Below are 19349 nucleotides of genomic sequence, written 5' to 3'. Positions count from 1 at the left end.
GAAAGGTTCCTGGGGTTGTAAGATTTGAGTTTGTCCTCTTCTACAAATTAGTCATAGGACCTTGTATAAGTCACTTCTCTTGTTCTATGTTAAAGGAGGCATTTGGGTTAGTATTTTTAAAGCTTCTTTCAACTTCGACAATTGGGAATCCTAACAATGGCTTTAACATCGTTGACTGAGTATTAAGGTGGACCCTGGGCTTGGGGTCAGATTTTTCCATTTACTTTGCGAGTTTTCCTTGCCTCCAATGGGATTTTTTCCTAGTCTTGGGACCCAAACATTCCATGTATCCAGTTTGTAGCAAATGAAATTGATACTCTGACACTGGGAATAGCAAAATGGTCTGATAAGGAGTTAAATACTGAAGAAGTGTTGCTTAGGGGAAGCCAGTATATATATATACATTTAGTGGAGACAGTCTGCAAGGTCATATCAGCTCTTCAGGGGAGCAGTGTAGAAAGGCAATACACTCTTTCCACAGTTATAGAAAAGAACTTTTTTTTCCAGTAACAGGCTAACTTAAAACATAACTTCTAATGTCAAATGCAACTTTCAGGACTACCCACATATCAGAAACAATCAACACTCTCTCAAGGTAAAACGCAATGTGTAATAAGCTCTCACATTAGTAAATATCTTTTTTCCCCACTGAAATGTCAAGGATAAATTTGCTGAAGTTTTCCATAATCCAGATGTCCTTGAAAATGTTGCCTGTAGCTGACTGCAGAAAGCCAACCAACGCAAAGCAAACAATAGCTGAAGTTCACAGCATTATTGAAAGCATCCTAAACTTAAGTGATTCCAGTTTCAATAAGATTTTCCTCAGTCAAAACATATGTTTTTCCAGTAATCTCTTTTCCAAATCAAGAAAATATGATTGTCCTAGATGTTTACGTCATTGGTGAGGATGTTATGGTCCTTAGGCTCAACCTAGCCTTTCATTAAATTAGACCAAGTCCCCAAAATAATGTCTATTAAAACCACATTTTAAACTTTCAAAAAGCATTGCCAGTTTTTGATGGCAAAAGTCTTACAGGTGGCAAGAAATAGATGCTATTTGAAAATATAGCTATTCTTCCATAAAATAAAATACAACATCCCATTTTTCTTAGAATTCAAAATTGGATTTTTAAAAATGTTAAAATGAAGCAGAGAGGATTTCAAACATTTTAGTTAGTAAATGTTAGAAATTGGTTTAATATTTAAAATAATTTACTGAAATAGTTTTCCATATATTCATATATAAAAATACATACAGATAAAAGAATAAAGAAGATGTGGTGCGTGTGTATATATATATATATAATGGAGTATTAGCCATTAAAAAGAATGAGATAATGTCATTTGCAGCAACATGGATGGACTTAGTGACTATCACACTAAGTGAAGTAGGTCAGATAGAGAAAGACAAATATCATATGATATCACTTATACATAGAAATCTAAAAAAAAGACACAGATGAACTTATATATAAAACAGAAACAGATTCACAGACATTGAAAACAAACTTATGGTTACTGAAGGGGAAAGGGGGTGAAAGGATAAATTAGGAGTTTGGGATCAGCAGATACAAACTACTATATACAAAGTAGATAAACGATAAGGACCTGCTGTAAAGCATAGGGAACTATATTCAGTATCTTGTAATAACCTATAATTGAAAAGAATCTGAAAAATAATACACATATATGTATAACTGAATCAGTTTGCTGTATACCTGAAACATTGTAAATCAACTAAATTTCAGTAAAAAAGAAAACTTTTCAATACGTAAATATAATTATAGGATAGGATTCGCACATTGACCTTCGTGTACTTCTATCTATTATACTTTCAACTGCTCTTCTCTGTGTATGTCACGTGTGTGTGCATGCACACACGTATATGCCTGTGATCATTCTGTTTCTTCCCTGTCTTTTGGAATTTTGGTCAAAATACAAATCAGGTAAACTATGGCCTATGGGCCAAATCCAGCCCACTGTCTGCTTTTGTGAATAAGGTTTTATAGAAACCTAGCCATTCCCAATTTGCTTACATAATGTCTAGATCTGCTTTTGCACTACAAAGACAGAACTGAGTATTTGCAACAGACATAAGATAGGGCATATAAAACCTGAAATATTTACTATGTGACCCTTTACAGAAAAAAACTTAATGACTCAATGTTGGTGATAAGAATCTCTCTCAAGAGTTTTTGCCACTGCAGATGTAATGAAGGGATGCAGGTGTCAGGGAAATTCCCATAGAGAAGCTACCTGCCACTATTTCCTAAGAGGGAGAACTGTTTCCATATATTGAAAGAAGTTGCTTTAAGCAATTCTTTTAAATTCCTAGTAAGATATATCTGAGAGTTGTGTTCATTCTTATATGAAATTTATTCCATCAATTAAATTGCAAGCTGAATGAGAGCTGGAATCTTTGTTACTGTTATTTTCCTTCCATTCTCCACTGTATCTAGCAGCCTAGCAGTCACACCATTGTTAGAAAGGGATAAGAAGAGATGCTGCCTTGCTTTTTGTACCTTTGAGGGCCTGTCTTGGTTCTCTACCAATTATGCCCCTGCCTAGGCTGGGAGGTCCACTTGGAACTTAAGTCTTTCTCAACTCATTCTAGACGACACTTCAGCCTCCAAGGTATATGTGGGCTTTTTTAATTGGCTACATGCATTTTAGGGTGGATAGTCTGCTGGAACGTGCACCCCTAGGTCTGAGAATTGGCTAAGGAGTGGCTGTTGGCAGAGAGGCAGGTAGATGGAGGCTGGAGTTTGGATGTGTGGGCTGAGTGCCCACCTGATTATGTATGTGACCCTGTTTGGAAACAGAGCCAAGGTGAGGGGAGGGAAAGCGGGTCAAGGCTGGAGACCAGGCCTTTCTTTACTGCTCAGGGTAGGGGGTCAAAACATATTCTTTCTTTGCTAGCTTGATTTACAGCTTTCTCAGGGACCCACAAATTTTAGATGTGGCTTGGCCTAGCAGACTGCCTTATTTAATAAAGGAAGTTAAAGTAATTTTATGAATTGATTTATAATTTGAAAATATGGAATGTTCTAAAAATATTATACTTATATTGTTATAAAAATTTTCACATATAACTAAGGAGTTTTTCTAGTTGCTGCAAAATACTTAATATGTTTATTACATAAATAATGTTAATATATAAGACACAATATATTATAATTCTAGATAATTGAAAGCAATGATTATCAGACTTTAGTTTTCATTAAAATTAATGAGAGTGTTTATTTAAAATGCCGTCAGAAATACTTCAAGAGTCTTGGCACCTAGCTCAGACTCTTAAATAACTACTAAGTGATTTTTCTTTTGTACAGCACGTGCCTAGCTGAACTATTCTCCTGTGTATGCGTTATGTCTGTGGCACTGGAACCACATGATTACACCTAGATTCAGTTGTTTCTGTGAGTCAGCAGTGGATCTAGATGGATTTTTCACCTCTCTGGGGGAGAGAGAAAAGGTGTAAGGAGGCCCTTTCTGGGAAAATATGTACCTAACATACTCCAAGGTAGAAGCCCAATTCTGAAAGACCAACCAATATTCCCCGCATACAAACATCTATACCTGGGGTCCTCCCAGATATAAGCCTAAGGGACGTCTGAAGGCTTCCCACACGTCTATTATGGCTGAGGGACAATCAAGATCATTTTGTGCTGTATGTTTTTTTTTAATTGTCTGAAACATATACACGTAACCACGTATGATAAATGCTTTATCTATATACTACTTTTGACAACATTTCACCATTGGTAAATAACTCTTGTAGAGTATATGGGACTTTTCTCCTGAAGTTTGATGCATGAACATTGTGGCACTGGGTACACACAGAAAACCAAAGTTTCATGAATAGGTTATCTGATTCTACTTCAAAGTAAAACTTTAGCACTTTAGCAAGCTTGCAAAAAGGAACATTTATAGAGAAAGCAATCTTTATGCTAATTTTCTTTGTGGTAATGTTACCCAGATGGCTCAAAAGAGTTAATGTACCTCCCTAATGTCCAACTTACTACTAGCAAGGTGCGGAGGTACTATGGAGTAAAGAGCCTAGTATCAGCCCAGTTAAGTCAGCATATTTGCAGCAAATCATATACCCTCGTTTATGTAAGTCCTGCAATGCCTATGAATCCTTCTGTTCAGAGAATTTACAGCTTAAAGGGTGAACAGACTGACTTGTATTAGATATTTGTTTTCCAAGCTTTGTCTTTAAAATACCCACTTGTTTAGTCCTGAAAAAATAGCTGCATTAAACATGTGCACATCCTGTCTTTCAGATCCAGATTGATTTGCAAAGTGTACTTTTGCTTCTTGCCCTATAATTGTACAGAATGGCTATCATCCCAACTACTGTTAATGTAGCATTGTTAGCGCAAACAAAAATCCTATGGTAAATACAAATTAATTAATGAATTCATTTAAAAGCCTACCTCCTGCATTGTTCAAAGGGGTCACTGTCCTGATTTTCTGCTAATTTCCATAGATAACTTATTTCACATTTAAATAGTAGCAAATCTCATAAAGAAGCTCTGAAAGCACAGGAAAATAGTAAAACTAATAAAAAGTAATAAAAAAAAAAGTAGTCCCTCATGAGGAAGGGAAGAGTGGGACCTGGTTGAGCCTGAGACAAAGGTAGGAGGGATATATTTTGCTATATTTTTAAAAATATTTTTTTGTTTAGAACAACCTATAACTATATACAGCAAAATGGATTAGGTGAATCTCACAAACAAAAGAATCCAGATATAGTATATACAGGATTGACTCAGTTTATGTAAAGTAAAAAACCAAAAATGAAAAAAAAATGAAAAGCAGAAAAAAAACTGACCTATACAGTTAAAAGTAAGGATGCTGCTTCCCACCTGCCCTGGTGGGAATGATCCACATGCTGGTTCCATGGCTGTGCTGAGCTTGTGAAAAATGCATCAAGTTTTTGCATGTGTACTTTCCTACGATATAAACTATCCATAAAACACAGTCCTACCTTAGAACTGTGTGATCCAGGATATAAAGAGTTACTTCAGCTCTAGGACAGTGAATTTGTCAAAGCAATCCATAGTTTTCCAAAGCCGTGGAACATATCTATAGAATGTGACAAATATTACTTTCTGTTTGAAGCATTAACTATAATTCAAGATCCAGTCAGAGCTCAATGAACTGTGAGCAAGATTTCACAGGATTGTGGCAAAGCTGCTTCTTGAATCCCATAAGCATAAATCCACAGGTTTATTGTTCAGTAAGTGCCCACTTCATTGTGCAATGAAATGATCCCTGTTCAGCTGGTTTTGAAAAGCAAACTTTAAAAAGGAAAGTGGGGGGCATGGAAACTCAGCTTGCTAAAATTGAGTCATCAACTGCGAATACGTGACAATTTTGGAGCTGACAGTGCTAGTAAAGTGAAAAAGCCTACTGAGAAAGAAAACTTAAGCTCCAATCTTGATGAGACCTGTACTAGTACCTAAGACCACCTGTAGATGTCTGAATTATTGGCAAAGATGCTGCACCTCATGAACTGCGATGCCCAGGGAGGAATAATGGTTTGTCTCCTCCATATGTATTATGCTCAGCCAACCACACCGAAAGCAAAAGGGAAGCTGTCAGGTTCACTGGGAAGGCAAAACATATGTTGTTCTCACTTTCACTGTTTCCAACATTGTGTTTCCCAATGAATAAGCAGCTGGGGCAGAAATGTTGGCAGAAACATGATTAAGTGGTCAGGGGTTTGCCAAGATAGGCCAAACAACATCATGTAGTGTCCAGTATGGTAGTCACTAGCCACATGTGCCTATCTGAATGTAAGCAAAATAAAATTCATATTCTCAATAGCACTAGCCATGTATAGTTACCATACTGGATATCTCTGATTATAGAATATTTTCATCCTGCAGGAAGTTCCATTTGACAACACTGCCTTAGATCAAAGCTCAGAAAACTAAGTCCCATGGGCTAAATCCAGGTTGCCATCTGTTTCTGTAAATAAAGTTTTATTGAAACATTCATTTATGCAGTATTTCTGACTGTTTTTGCACTAGAATGGCAGAATTGGGCAGTTGCGATGGAAACTGATTTCAAAGCCTAAAATGTTGAGTAAGTGGCCCTTTTCAGAAAATGCTAACTCTTGCTTTAGTCTATTCTTGATCATGTCAGATAGACACTATGTGGAAATATTCAAAGACTTTGTGGAAATACCAGAGGCATTAAATTCTTTCACTCAGGAGACTATAAGACCACTCCTTCAGGTTCTAACTAGTAACTAGAAATGTGAATTAAGGGACCTACCTGACTCCTAAAAATTCTGCTTAGTTACAAGTAGGGACTGATTCCCTGTGGAAGAAACTCAGTTCCACCACTGAGCACCAGTTTAGTGCCCAACAGTACGCTTAGTGCTGAGGTTTGAAGGAGTAACGCAAACCTGCCTCCAAAGCACTTTCTGTTACTTAGAAAGACATAGCAAATTATTTGGCTTCTGTTTTCAGCCTACGTCAATCAGTGCTTAGAGATCTGCTACTCTATAAGTACACATTTATCAACAAGAACCCGGAGATGCAGCTTTCCTGCATACGTGGCGCTGGGGTGAAGATGATAGCAACCACGGTGCTCCTTCCTCCGAGGCTGATGCATGCCTGAAGGTGGTGGAATCAAAGTTTAGGTTCCCCAGGAAACAGATGCCAAGATGAGGATTTAAGTGCCAGCAGTTTATTTGCTAGGTGATCCTGGAACAAAAGTGGGAAAATGAGCCCGGGAAGGGAAGTAAGCCAAGACAGACTGTGTTAATGAGCATATTTTTGCTGTGGGCAACAGTAGCTGAATCCCACTGGGGATCTCTGGGAGATGGTGTAGAGCACACCTCAGGGTTTTCCCACCCAAGGGGCAAGTGAGCAGGGGTGTTCATCCACCAATTCCTGTCTGCATCTGTTGAGGGCTGCTCCCAAAGGCATCAATTCTACTCTCCCCTAACACAAGCACCTCAGGCCTGTCCTGCACATGAGCTGAGTATGTTCACATGGTTAGTTAAAGTCCCTGAGTAGAGTCACAGGTGGCAGCAAGGGAAGCAAGCCTCTGAGGTGCTCCACCTGCACTGAAGTGAATCAGAGTCTCCCCGGAAGTGACATAAGGCTGCACTGACCCCTTTGAGATTTGAAGGCTCTGACAGCTTCTGGTGATTCCAGCTGCCTGGCCCTGAGAGACTGCTGGCAGCGGAAGAAAAAGTGGCTGCAAAACCTCTTTACTGACCATATTGACCTTGTTCATCACTGTGTGCCCAGCAGAATGCCAGGGATATAGTAGGTGGTTAATGTGCCTTCATGAAATCAGTGAGTAATGAGCATTTGTTGCAGATTTTCTCAAAAATCACTGAACTTATTTGTTCAGAAAATATTTTAAAGGCACGTAACTGCAGCAGACTGGATTTTATGCAGTAACTAGGCTATGCAAGATATCACATTACTTTACTTTGCAAAGTTTAAAATCAATTTGATTATAAGTTCCCATCATGCTGTTGACCTATGGTCCAAGCCTGTGTGTTCCCTTGAAAAGGTCCTCAGAGGCCAGGAATTTTGTTGGCAGTAGTACCCCAATTTCTCAGTTCCAGACTCTGAGTTACATAATTCTGCTGGTCCCCTCCAAGGTCTTGTGCGGATGTTGTCAATACATGGTGGGCAGGTCTTTTTTTTTTTTTTAAACTATGCTTTTAAAAAACTGGAGGTACTGGGGATTGAACCCAGGACCCTTGTGCATGCTAAGCATGCACTCTATCACTGGCCATTTGTTTATGTCTTGTCTCTGGCTGCCTTCTTGCCACAATGCCAGAGTTGAATAGCTGTGACAGAGACTATCTGGCTCACAAAGCCTAAAATGTTTAGTATCTGTTCCTTTATAGGCCACTGCTCCATCCTTCTTGCTGTTCTATACAGTCCCTTACTTAACTCTGAAACATGAATAAGATGAGACTTTAGTCTCAGACATCCCTGGGGACAAGCCAGTAAGGAATATGAGTCTAGTGCAAATGGATAAGCCTACATGGCATGAGTGGCTGGGACTGTGGTCAAGTGGAGAGAATATGTCTGTCTAAAAGGGATAATTGCTATTTAGCTTCTTCTTTGCAGATTTACAAGCCTAGTCATGCCAAAATTTCCCTTTTTGCAAAACATGCTGTGTTTTTAAAAACAAATTATGTTTTAAATGTGAAATAGAACAGATTTAAGAGTTGACTAGACACCAAAAAAAGAACACTCCATGAGGGCTAATGTTGATACATCTGTGGGACATTCCCATCATCTCTGTACTACAAAGATTCTGAGAAGATGGATAAAACCAGTTACATAGTAAGAAGATGAAAAACAATCCTGAGAGTTGAGATGTCCCAACTGAACATAACATACAGGGTATATAAACAGAATATATACAGAGTGTACATAAACAATGATAAGACAGAACCGAAGAGGAAAGGACGCTCTGTAACAGTAAAGTGACTAAATGACTCCCTCTTCTGTCTAATATGTGCTTCTTCACTAACAACTCTAGCATTGCTTTAATTTTCCTGCCTCTTAGATAAAAGTTATCAAGATACCCAATCGCCAAGTGGCTTCCGCTTTCTGACAGCATCCAGTTCAGAAATGGCCTCTGTGTCTTTAAACCTTCCTTAGAATCACCCAGCACAAGCCCAATTCCTTATGGTTCCTCTGATATGTATTCTTCTGAGATACAAGTTTTCCAGATGGTCTGTGGCTGGTGAGTTTCAACAAAAGGTAAGAAAAGGCTTCATTCATGAAGTTAGCATTTGAGGTTGGTCTCGAAAGATGTGTTAGTTTATTGAGGATATATGGAAGAGGTGTGCATGGAGTATGGCATACACACAGTGAGGCAGTAGGGATAGGATTCTTTAAGGGACAGTAAGCCCCATAATATGTCAAGAATTCAGGTTACTAGTAGGCAGAGTAATAGAGAAAGCTAGAAAGTATGGGGGGGTCATATTGCAAAAAGCTTTGTCTATCAGGTCAAGGATACTGACAAGCCATGGGGAGCCTCTGAAAAGAGAAGATGGATGCTCAGAGCTATGCATTAGGCCATTAGCATTTCTTTGAATATCCCTGTGGGCAAATCCATAGTGAAGTACTTTCTGGAGATTGAAAAATCACTTAGTCCTCTTAGAAGCAGCAGTGAGAGGGGCGACTTGGCTTAACTAAAAAAACTTTCACAAAAATCCAGCTGCTAGTAATAATTGAATATTTCCTCTTTTGACTTGTGTTGTTTTGGTGAGCCCCAGAATAGCAGTTTAAAGCATTTAATTGGTTTTCCTCTGTTCAATTTTATTAAGCTATCCTGGGCTCTTGGGTCAGCAAACTTAGCATTTTTTTTTTAAAGCTGAGCTTGCTTTCTCTAGAAGGTTTTCCTCCAGTTTATTCAGCTTAACTTCTCATATCTGATGCTGAACACTCACCAGCTGCTGGGCATGCAGGAAAAAAAGAAAAAAAAGATTTCAGTAATGGTATCTGAAGTTTTCTATTTTGCCTCAGAATATGTGCAGCTCAAAGAAAAACAGTGTGAACAAGTTTCCCTCTGCTGTTGGACAATATGCCCAGTAATTAACTTATTGTGAATGCCTGAGGGTATCACTGTCTTCCATAGCAGGCAATGATAGAATAAAACAGCAGGCGGGGGCTCAGGAGAACCAGCCAGTAACACTGCTCTGCTTCTGACCAGCTGTGTGATCATGCGTGTAATGATTTTGATGACTGACATCCCAACATCCATTCCTTCTCAGTGATTACTCCAAATCAAATGATTACTCCCAACCCTGTCTGCATACCAGAATCACCTCTGCCACCAGCTAATAGTTCACATACAATTAATGAGACACAGCCAGGGTGGAGGGCCTCTGGTGCAAGCTAATCATTGTTATGAAATAGGGGATACAAGCAGTGTGCTTTCACAGCTCTCAGAACAGCTAGATATATGAATGAGGCCATCGTAGATAAACTAGTCACCCGTGCAGTCTCAGCCCCGATCAGCCATGTCAACTGAGATCTGACAACCCATACCATCATGCGATAAGTTGCAGATTAAAGTCACTAAGTTTTAGGGTGGTTTGTTACACAGCAGTCAGCAAGAATCAGGTATCCTTTGCTATTAAGTCTCACCGATCAATCACCAACAATGGAATGATTACCAGGTTTAGTTATTAACTAGTGCTCATTTTTCCTATTGGCCTAGTGGTGGGGCAGTCATCTTGCTAATAACCAGAGCTAAGGGAAACTCCAACAGTCAGAGTTCTGATGCCCTGTGAAGACCACCATTTCTTCTTATGCGAAATAATGAAACTCTTTATTGTATAAATCAGGGTGAGCCAAACTTTTCTGATACTTGCTGCTTAAAACATATTAATTTTTCAACGGCTAAGTCACATACCTCTCCGGGCCTTAATTTCTTTATGTATAAAATGTAAGTCTTGAATTAGATGATTGCTGAAGTTATTTCCACTATTAACATTTATGATTTTAATGATACTGTTGATAAGGGCAGCAATTTGGTTGCTGATTACGGCAGAGGGTCTATACACTAGCAAAAAGCTTAAACAATGACAAATATTTAGCTTTGTTTGTGTATTAGTTTTATATTGCTGCTGTAACAGATTGCTACAAACAGTAGTTTAAAACAATACAAATTTAGCATCTTCCAGTTCTGTGGTTTGGAAGTTCAATATAGGTCTCAATGGGCTAAGAACAAGGTGTAGGCAGGGACTGTACTCCTTTCTGGAGCCTCTAGGGAAAGAATTCGCTTCTTTGTCTTTTCCAAGTTTAAAGACTGTTGGCCTTCTTTGTCTTGCGGCCCCCTTCCTCCAGCTTCAAAGTCAGCAAAGGCAGGTTGAGTTCTTCTCATATCACATCTCTCTGACCCTTCTGTCATCACATTTCTTTCTGACCACAGCCCACAAAAGTCCTCTGCTTTTAAGGACTTACTTGATTAGACTGGGTCCACTAGAGAATCCAGAAAAATCTTTCTAGCTCAAGGTCTTTGGCAAACCCTTAATCACATCTTCAAAGTCCCTTTCACCATATACGGTAACATATTTAGTTTCTGGGGATTAGAGCACGACATCTTTGGGGGCCCATTATTCTTCCTACCACAATTGTCTTAGCAAATGTGTTTACTAAGCATTGTAGTACATATATATTGATTTTTAAAATCTTAAATAACATATTTTAAAATTCCCAATCATGGAGCTAACAGAAAATCTTGAAAGCACTGAAAAGCACAAGGAAAATTGTAAAATAATCTATAACCTATTATCCAAGGTTAGGCAGAGTACCATTTTAGCATGTGTCCTTTAGCATCTATGAATATATTTCTGATAAAAATGGATTCATACTATACATATAAATGTTCACTAACTTCTCTTTTCACTTACCACTAAATTATGAACGTGTAGAAAATGTGCCTTAATTTTATTGACTACATGGCATTCCATCATATAGATAGGACTGACATGGTTTGCTTAATGAATCCCTTATTTTTAGACATTTACACTACTAATAAACATTCACTCTTATCAATAGCAAACATTTGTGCACAAACATTTGTACATAAATAGTTGGGTACAGTCTTTAAGATCAAAATGAAATAGTGATTAAAATCTTGAGTTTTAGAAGTTAGATTTTCTAGAATTGGAATTTTAACCCTTTTAAATGCTCTTACTCTCATGATTCTCAATGCAGGGTATCAGAATCACCTGGTATGCTAGTGAAAATATGAGTTCCTGGCATCACCTAGATCTACTACATATGAATCTGGTTTCAGTACATGCATTTAATCATCTTGAGCAGTCATTAGAAGGAAGCTAAACTTTGTTGTGCATTTACTATTCACTATATTTATATTTTCCCCAACTTATGATGGCTCCACTTACAATTTTTTGACTTCACGATGGTGGAAAAGCAATACACATTCAGTAGAATTGTACTTCGAATTTTGAATTTTGATCTTTGTCCAGGGATAATGCAGCCCAATACTCCCTTGTGATGCTGGCAGAGACAGCAGCTCCTAGTCAGCCACTCGATTGTGAGGGTAAACAACTAATACACTTACAGCCATTCTGTACCATTCTATACCCATACCGCCATTCTGTTTTCCACTTCAGTACAGTGTTCAATAAACTACATGAGATATTCAACACTTAATTATAAAAGAGGCTTTGTGTTGGATGATTTTGCCCAACTGTAGACTAATATAAGTGTTCTGAGCACGTTTAAGGTAGATGAGGCTAAGCTACAATGTTTGCTAGGCTAGATGTATTCAATGCGTTTTCTACTTACAGTATTATCAACTTACAGTGGGTTTATTGCGATGTGACCCATCATAAGTTGAGGAAGATTGAGTGATCTATCGATCTATCTATCTAATCCTCACAATGGCCCTACGAAGCAGCTATTCTCCCCATTCTGCAGATGAGAGGACAAAGGCATAGGAGGTTAAGGGTTAAACAACTTGTCCAAAGTCTCACAATTCATAAACAGTGATGCCTGGATAGAAATATAAGATCTGAGTCCAGACTCAGTGCTTTAAACCCACTCCTATCAGGTACCATTAAAATGTCACTTCAGTATAAACAATATTAAAAACAGTAAGAGCACCAATTATGGTATGTCTTCTCAGTGCCAATCACTATTATCCACTGACATTTTGTTTGATCCTCACAGCAAGACTCTGATGTATTGTTTTTATTGTATTGTTTGGAAACCAAGCTCAGAGATATGAATTCCCCTGGCTTTATAGCTAGTAACTGGCATAGCTAAAACTCTGCCTACATCTCGCTGACTCTAATTCCCAAGGTCTTAACCACTGCTTTATTCCAATAGTAAACAGTATCTTATTAGATGAAGACATCTTTGGTGTATTAGACTATTATCAGTAAATATACTTGTTTCACTTAATAGCATAGAAAGAATTAGTGAGAATGGCAGGCAGAACTGGTCCCAGAAGGAAATGGGGAGGAGGTAAGCTGAGTTTTGCATAGAGACGTTCTTGACACTGACCTCCATGTAAAAGGTCCTCACTCTGAAGATACGGCTACTGATTATCCAATTCAGAAAAGCTGCTGCCATAAAACTGGACTCTGAAGTCAGCTCCTATCCTCACAATGTGGTTTCTGACATCTTAGTCCACCCTTGGAAACGCAGCTATCCCAATAAGGCAAATATACCCTGTGGGTCAACCCTGCCTGGGCCACAGAGAGCCTGGCTTATATAAGCAAAGCCCTTAAAGTAAAGGTTCAGCCACAGAAAAGGAGGAGCCTGATTCTTGGAATCTGCCATTTACCATGGGAAAAATGGTTTCCAGGCACACTTAAAGGGCTTTTACTTTCCTCATAGCAAATGACAATCAAAAAATAAATCAGGATATTTTAAAGATGTCTTATACAATATATACAGCATAGGATATTATAGATTCTACTAATTCGTGTTTTTGAGCTAAATCATCTATAAGAAAGGTAAAACAAGAGCTGTGGGAAGAACTGAAGGAATGTGTTTTCAAAACGGAGTACTTTAAAGAAGTTATGATTAAGGTAAATGAAACTGAAAGAGAAGTAAAGGAATATAGATTGTCATAAAGTTAATAATTATCACAAAATTTATTGTTAGAAGAGACTTTCAATGTCAGAGGAGAAACAGAGCTCTGGGGCCACCTAGAGGTGGTTCTTCAAAAGGCTTTCAGTTGAGTGTCCTGTTCATTCTATTTTTAACATAGCTTTTTAAGCAATATGTAATTAGTTGGACGAAGCTACTTAAACCAAAGTTTTCATTGAAATTCAGGTTTTTCTACAGGTAAAATTTCCCTCACTAGTGGGTAGTAGAGTTTGGAGTGTTAAAAAAGTTTTCACAAAACCAGACCCAAAAAATAGCTGGTGGTTGTTTGTGGTTTTGTGGTCTTAGATTTGATCGTCTCAGGGAAACCAAAAGCCTCCATGGGCAAATAGGTCTGTGTGATTTTGACCGAATCTGAACAGTTCAGAATTTCCCCACAACGATCAGAACTCTGGGAACTACCCTCCCTCTCCTGTCAAGAAATGGAACATTGTGGATTGGTGTTAAGACAAATTTTTCCAACACAGCTGTCATTGAGTAAGAAGGTTGGGCCTAAATGATTTCACAGACCATTTGATACTACAAAAGCAAAATTTATGAGAGTGACTGGGAAGACTGGCACTGCTTTTGATAAAAATCCAGTGATTTGATGTCTATTTTCAAAAAATTTACTACTTAATCCTTCCAAAGTAAATATATATGTTCTTAGCCTTGCAACTGATACTGCTATAGATGAGAGAGCAACCTAATGAAAAGAACACTGCATTCTAGGGCCAGTTCTACAATTGCATATTTCTGGAATTGTTACTTGATGTGGTGGTTTTAACTGTGCCAGTTTATCTGAGCTGGATCTGCTTTTCCAGAAATGTCTTTCCTCAGGTTAGAGTTGGCCACAAGAGAAACCTGCATGAGAGTTAGAAGGTGAAAGTGAAGCGGCAGCCGCTATGCTCTGAAGGGCAGCGTGGGGCCCCAGGCTCCTCACACACGTTACTGCCCGGCTGCAGATTCACCGTGTCAGTGCCAGTAGCCACCAGCCCGCAACTCCTTCAGCTCCTGCCACATCTTGCCCTTCAGTTTCTCCAAGTCTTGGTGCTGGCACGTGTGCAGTTTAATGATAAGGGGTACTGTCTCCTTTTCCAAGTTACCCGTATCATCAAGGTCGGAGGCGGTGGGAGACAAAGATGGGTTCCAGTGGGTTCGTTTGTCCCAGTGGGTTCCAGTTTGTCCTCATGCTCCTTTACCTCAGGTGCAGGTTTCCTTCCTGACTGCTGGTTCTGCTCACCTACTGTCATCTTGGACTCATCCCCAGACAGGAAAGCAACAGCTTTACGTAGACTCCTTCACCAGCTCTCACAGCTGCCCAAGATCCACTCTGTATAGTAAAGCCCTCATTCCACATCACTGAAAAGGATTCTGCTTCTCTAATCAAACCCTCAAGGATACAGCTGATGTTACAGGGCCTTAATTACTTCATCTGCAAAATGGAACATGGATTCTAGAAGATATCTTAGTTTCTTTTCTCTATTACATATCAAAAATTTTAGCTTTTGTTAAGAGTCCCTCTGATAGGTGTGACACAGTTGGAAGTCCTTCAAAACTCTACTAAAAGGTTACTGAATTCATAATCATTATTATTATACACTGAGAATGATTATTTATTAAATAAGCGGTTACTATTCTTCTCATCATACTAACAGCTAACATTTATTGAGTACTTAACATATGTAGACACTGTAATCTATAGACATAAGCTAATATCACTTAATCCTAACAATAATCCTACAAGGTAAGTAATGTTCCATTTCATAGATGAGAAAAGTGAAGCTTAGAAGGGAGAAGTCAGACATTCAGTAAGTGGCAGAGCTTAAATTCTAATTCAAGAGGTAAGATTCAGAGACCACGTTCTTATGCTATTTGAGAGAATAACATGCCTGAAACCATAGTCCCTGTCCTCAACAAGCTTACATGTCATCGGAAATACAGTCAAGTAAATTATTTTAATTCAGTAATGCAATTAATTCTCTAGTGCTTGAATACATACCAGGACCTACAAATCAGACAGGGACATCTAAATGAGTTAATATTGTAGCCGAACTATGAAAGACCAAGTTGCATTCACTTAGGAGAAAAGGGAAGGAAGGCTATTCTATGCAGATAAAGTCGCATGAACAATGGCTTGGAGACATGAAGCGGTCTGTCATGTTCAGGGATATTCTGAGATATCCTGAATATTCAGAATGGTCAGAGAAAAAGATATGAGGGTGAAGGGAGAGACGGGGAGAGGAAAGGTCAGAGAGGCAAGAAGGGGCCCGATTACTGTATGCTAATCTAAGAAGCTGTTGTCATGCTATGGGGATTAAAGGATTTTTTTGGAGAGTGACATGGTTAGATTTGCATTTTATAAACCTCATGATCTCTGGCAGCAGCTTAGAGGATGGCTTGGAGATGGGGGAGAATGGCCACAGGGAAAACAGCAAACTAGGTACAAGGAATGAGGAAATGAGGATGTGGACTGTTCTAAAGTGAGAGGCAGTGCCAGTCTGGAGACAATGAATTGTAGCAGTCTTGTCCCTTCATGACCGTGGCCCAGGCGTGGCCTTTTGTGAAGCTGGCTGAGCTCTCCTTGCTGTCCTGGGACCCATTACCGGAAGGTGGTAGACCTCCCTTGAGAGTCCCCCCAAAATACTGCCAGTGTCAAAACTGAATGAAAAGCAATAATCTTGAACTTGGAGAACCTCTTGGTGCACCTGGCAGGTGAGCCACGAACATCTTCATTTCAAGCTTTTCCATAGTACATTAATGATCTTAACTAAACTACTAAGAATCTTTACTTAGAATGAGAAGGCCAAGTAGTATAGTGGAAAAGTGTTGTGGGCAGGTAGGCGTGGTTCTGATTCCTGAGTCCACCATTCACTAGGGAGTGACAATGGTCAAGATATTTAACCTAGCTGAATCTCAACTTTCTCATCTGTAGAGAGCTTAATAAGTCATACCTGCAGCATAACTGAAAGGACAAAATCAGTTACCACATATAAAATAATGAGCTTGTTGCTTCACACATGAGAAGCCATCAATAAATATTAGTCTCCTTTCATTTTTCCTTCCTCCTCTTCCCATTTCTATGGTCTCATTCATATGTGGTAAATGATATTTATCTGTCAATATTATACAAACATATGCTAGAAGGAACTTAACCTTACTGAGTACTAAATGCATAATGATGGTCCTGAGTATTTCACATTTATTGTTTGAATGTTTAGCAGGATTTGAAGTTCTGATTTTCTCAAGAAATAATAATATAAATTCCCAATCACCTGAATAACCTCCCCCCCATGCTTAGTCACATAAACACAGAAATAAAAGCCAGAGAACAATCGGGACTTTTGATGTAAACTAGGAACAATTTTGAATTTGAAGGTTAAAATCCCAGGGTAACATACAGAAATATACAGTCTATATTTTAATTATAGAACTCTTATTTAGTCTTCTTTTCCTTTATATATTCCTGTAATGTTAAAAGTAGGAACTGATTTTATAAAGTTATATAAAAAATATGCAGCTCACTCTGCCCTTGATGTAACAAATCCAAAACCCTCCTGGCCATGTTGGTGGTCTCCAAGCTCCTCAGGACTAAAATTGACAGCTGAACTCTGCTCAAGGGAGCAATGCAGAGATTAATGTTACTTTGCATTTTTCCCAGTCACAGCATTTCTATTAGACTCATAATAATTGACCCTTGTGTGTGGCCCCTCCACTTGGGAATCACTGAAGAATTAGTAGCTCATAAAATGGCACCTGCTCAATTGTCCCTTAGCAACAAGTGCAATAAAAATTGCCCAAATTCATAAATGTGACAGAAAATGCTGCCATAATGATGATAATGGATCTCCTTAGGTCTGTGGTATTTCATCTGTTTCCCCACAAGTTTTTTTTTTCATTCTCCTTTCATTTACTTAACTGAAAATATTTCAAAAGTTTGATGTAAAGCCATAAAATAAAGCCATTTGGTATTAAGTCAATCTTCCCTCTTAACCCGCTCTACAGTGACTAGGCATTTTAATTAGTGCAAATCTCTTTTGTCCATGAGTAATTTTAATGAGTGTTTTGGCTGCGCTGTTCTATATGGCTTTAAGCTTGCATATTTTTATCCTAAATTTTGCTTTCATCCCTAACTGAAATCTGGTTGATTTTCAAATGAGAACAGGAGTATCTTGGGGCCATTTTGCTAAGTTATTCGATGAGTTTGGGTTCCTGAGGGAAAGCATTGTGGCAGAGGGAGTTGTTTGTGTTCAAAATACAATTAGTCACATAGCAAGTCCCAAATAACAGTGGCATAATGGACTTATCTTTTTTAGATGAGTACTTCCACTTTACTTCATAATTTTTCTTCTAATTATAGAAAGGAGACAAATCAAAAGACATGGATAAGAATGTACAAAGCAGCACTCTCTGTAATAGCCCTGAACTGGAAACTGCCCAATTGCCCATCAACAGTAACATGGGTAAATGTATCACCACGTATTCATACACTGGAGTACTACAGAGCAGTGAGAAAGAGTAAATTACAACTACTCACAAGTGCCAGGATAAATATCACTGGCAAAATGTTCAGTAAATGAAGCCTGACAAGAAGGAGTACACAGTGATTTTTTTTCACTTCTACAAAGTCCAAATTCAAAGAAGCTGATTTATGGTGTTAGAAGTCAGAAGAGTGGTTAAATCAGGAAGGGCGATTGTGACCATGTCAGTGCAAGTGAGGCTTCTAGGTCATATTCTGTACCTTGATATGAGTGCTGGTTACACAGGTATGTTTACTTTATGGAAATTCACTGACATAGACACTTATGATTTGTATACTTCTCTAAATATAAATACTTTCCTTTAATCAAAATTAAAATTGACAGTGCCGCAGCTGCTTATCCATTGGTTAAGTTGTTTCTTGTTCATGTGGCATGTGAGAAAGCCTAAGAAATTTCCAGCTGAGAATAATGACCAATGAATATGGAAGCAGTTTGGGCTTATGTTTAGGCACCAGAAAACTCATCAGCAAGAGTATAAAAGTGAGTTCAGTCTTGAAAGTGAAAATACCCCTGGCTCCATAAGCCAACACTTATACATGAATTGCCAAGTTTCTACTGCCCAAATTAGGTACCTCCCAGTGCTCTATGGCAGCAAATAAGCATGTTAGGAAGGAATAAACTGTTGTCAGTTGGGCAGGGACCTTTGTAAATATTCCTTCAAAGAGGGGTCTGCCATCTGGATAGGAGGTTTACAGCCTCATCGCGGCATGAATGTCTGTTAAAAGGACACATGAACATGAGACGATGAGGAAGAATAAATATGAGCATTCTGTACTCACCTAGCCAGAGTGTGAAGCTCTCCACGAGGCCAGACGCTGCAAGCCTCCTCAGCCCGTCAGGTGAAAAGTCCTAATGAAGATGAGACCTGAGTATAAAGAACACAGCAAGGAGAGGAGTAATGTTGGCTGCTCAAAGGCTGCTCAGTTTCATATAAACTAGGATAATGATCAGCCCATTCCTAGACAGACTGTTAGACGATTTTTCTCTGTGTGGACTGAAAACACTTTAAACAGTGCCTCTTAATTTAAGAATTAAATTTGAATTGTATGATTCACTTGAAAGCTAGAATTAAACCTGTCGCACTGAGGAAGGGGGCAAAAAACAACTTAAGATCTTGATCTTACAAAAATAAAAGTGTCTTCTAATTATTTACACACATCCCCCCTTCCCCAGAATTCAGTGG

At 38.7% G+C, this 19349-nt stretch overlaps 1 protein-coding gene across 1 annotated transcript in view; it reads right to left on the bottom strand.

Annotated features, from left to right (window-relative positions):
• Positions 1 to 18986, bottom strand: part of LOC102534020 (melanoma-associated antigen B3-like) — an 85737-nt gene extending 66751 nt beyond the window's left edge. Inside the window, exon 1 of the mRNA XM_072955717.1 lies at positions 18946 to 18986. The gene's annotated coding sequence lies outside the window, so the exon portion shown is untranslated. The remainder of the gene's footprint in view (positions 1 to 18945) is intronic.
• Between the last annotated feature and the right edge of the window lie 363 nt (positions 18987 to 19349).

Source organism: Vicugna pacos, chromosome X (genome assembly GCF_048564905.1).
Source record: "Vicugna pacos chromosome X, VicPac4, whole genome shotgun sequence".
Lineage (NCBI taxonomy): Eukaryota > Metazoa > Chordata > Mammalia > Artiodactyla > Camelidae > Vicugna > Vicugna pacos.
This window is presented reverse-complemented; position numbering and strand designations above follow the sequence as displayed.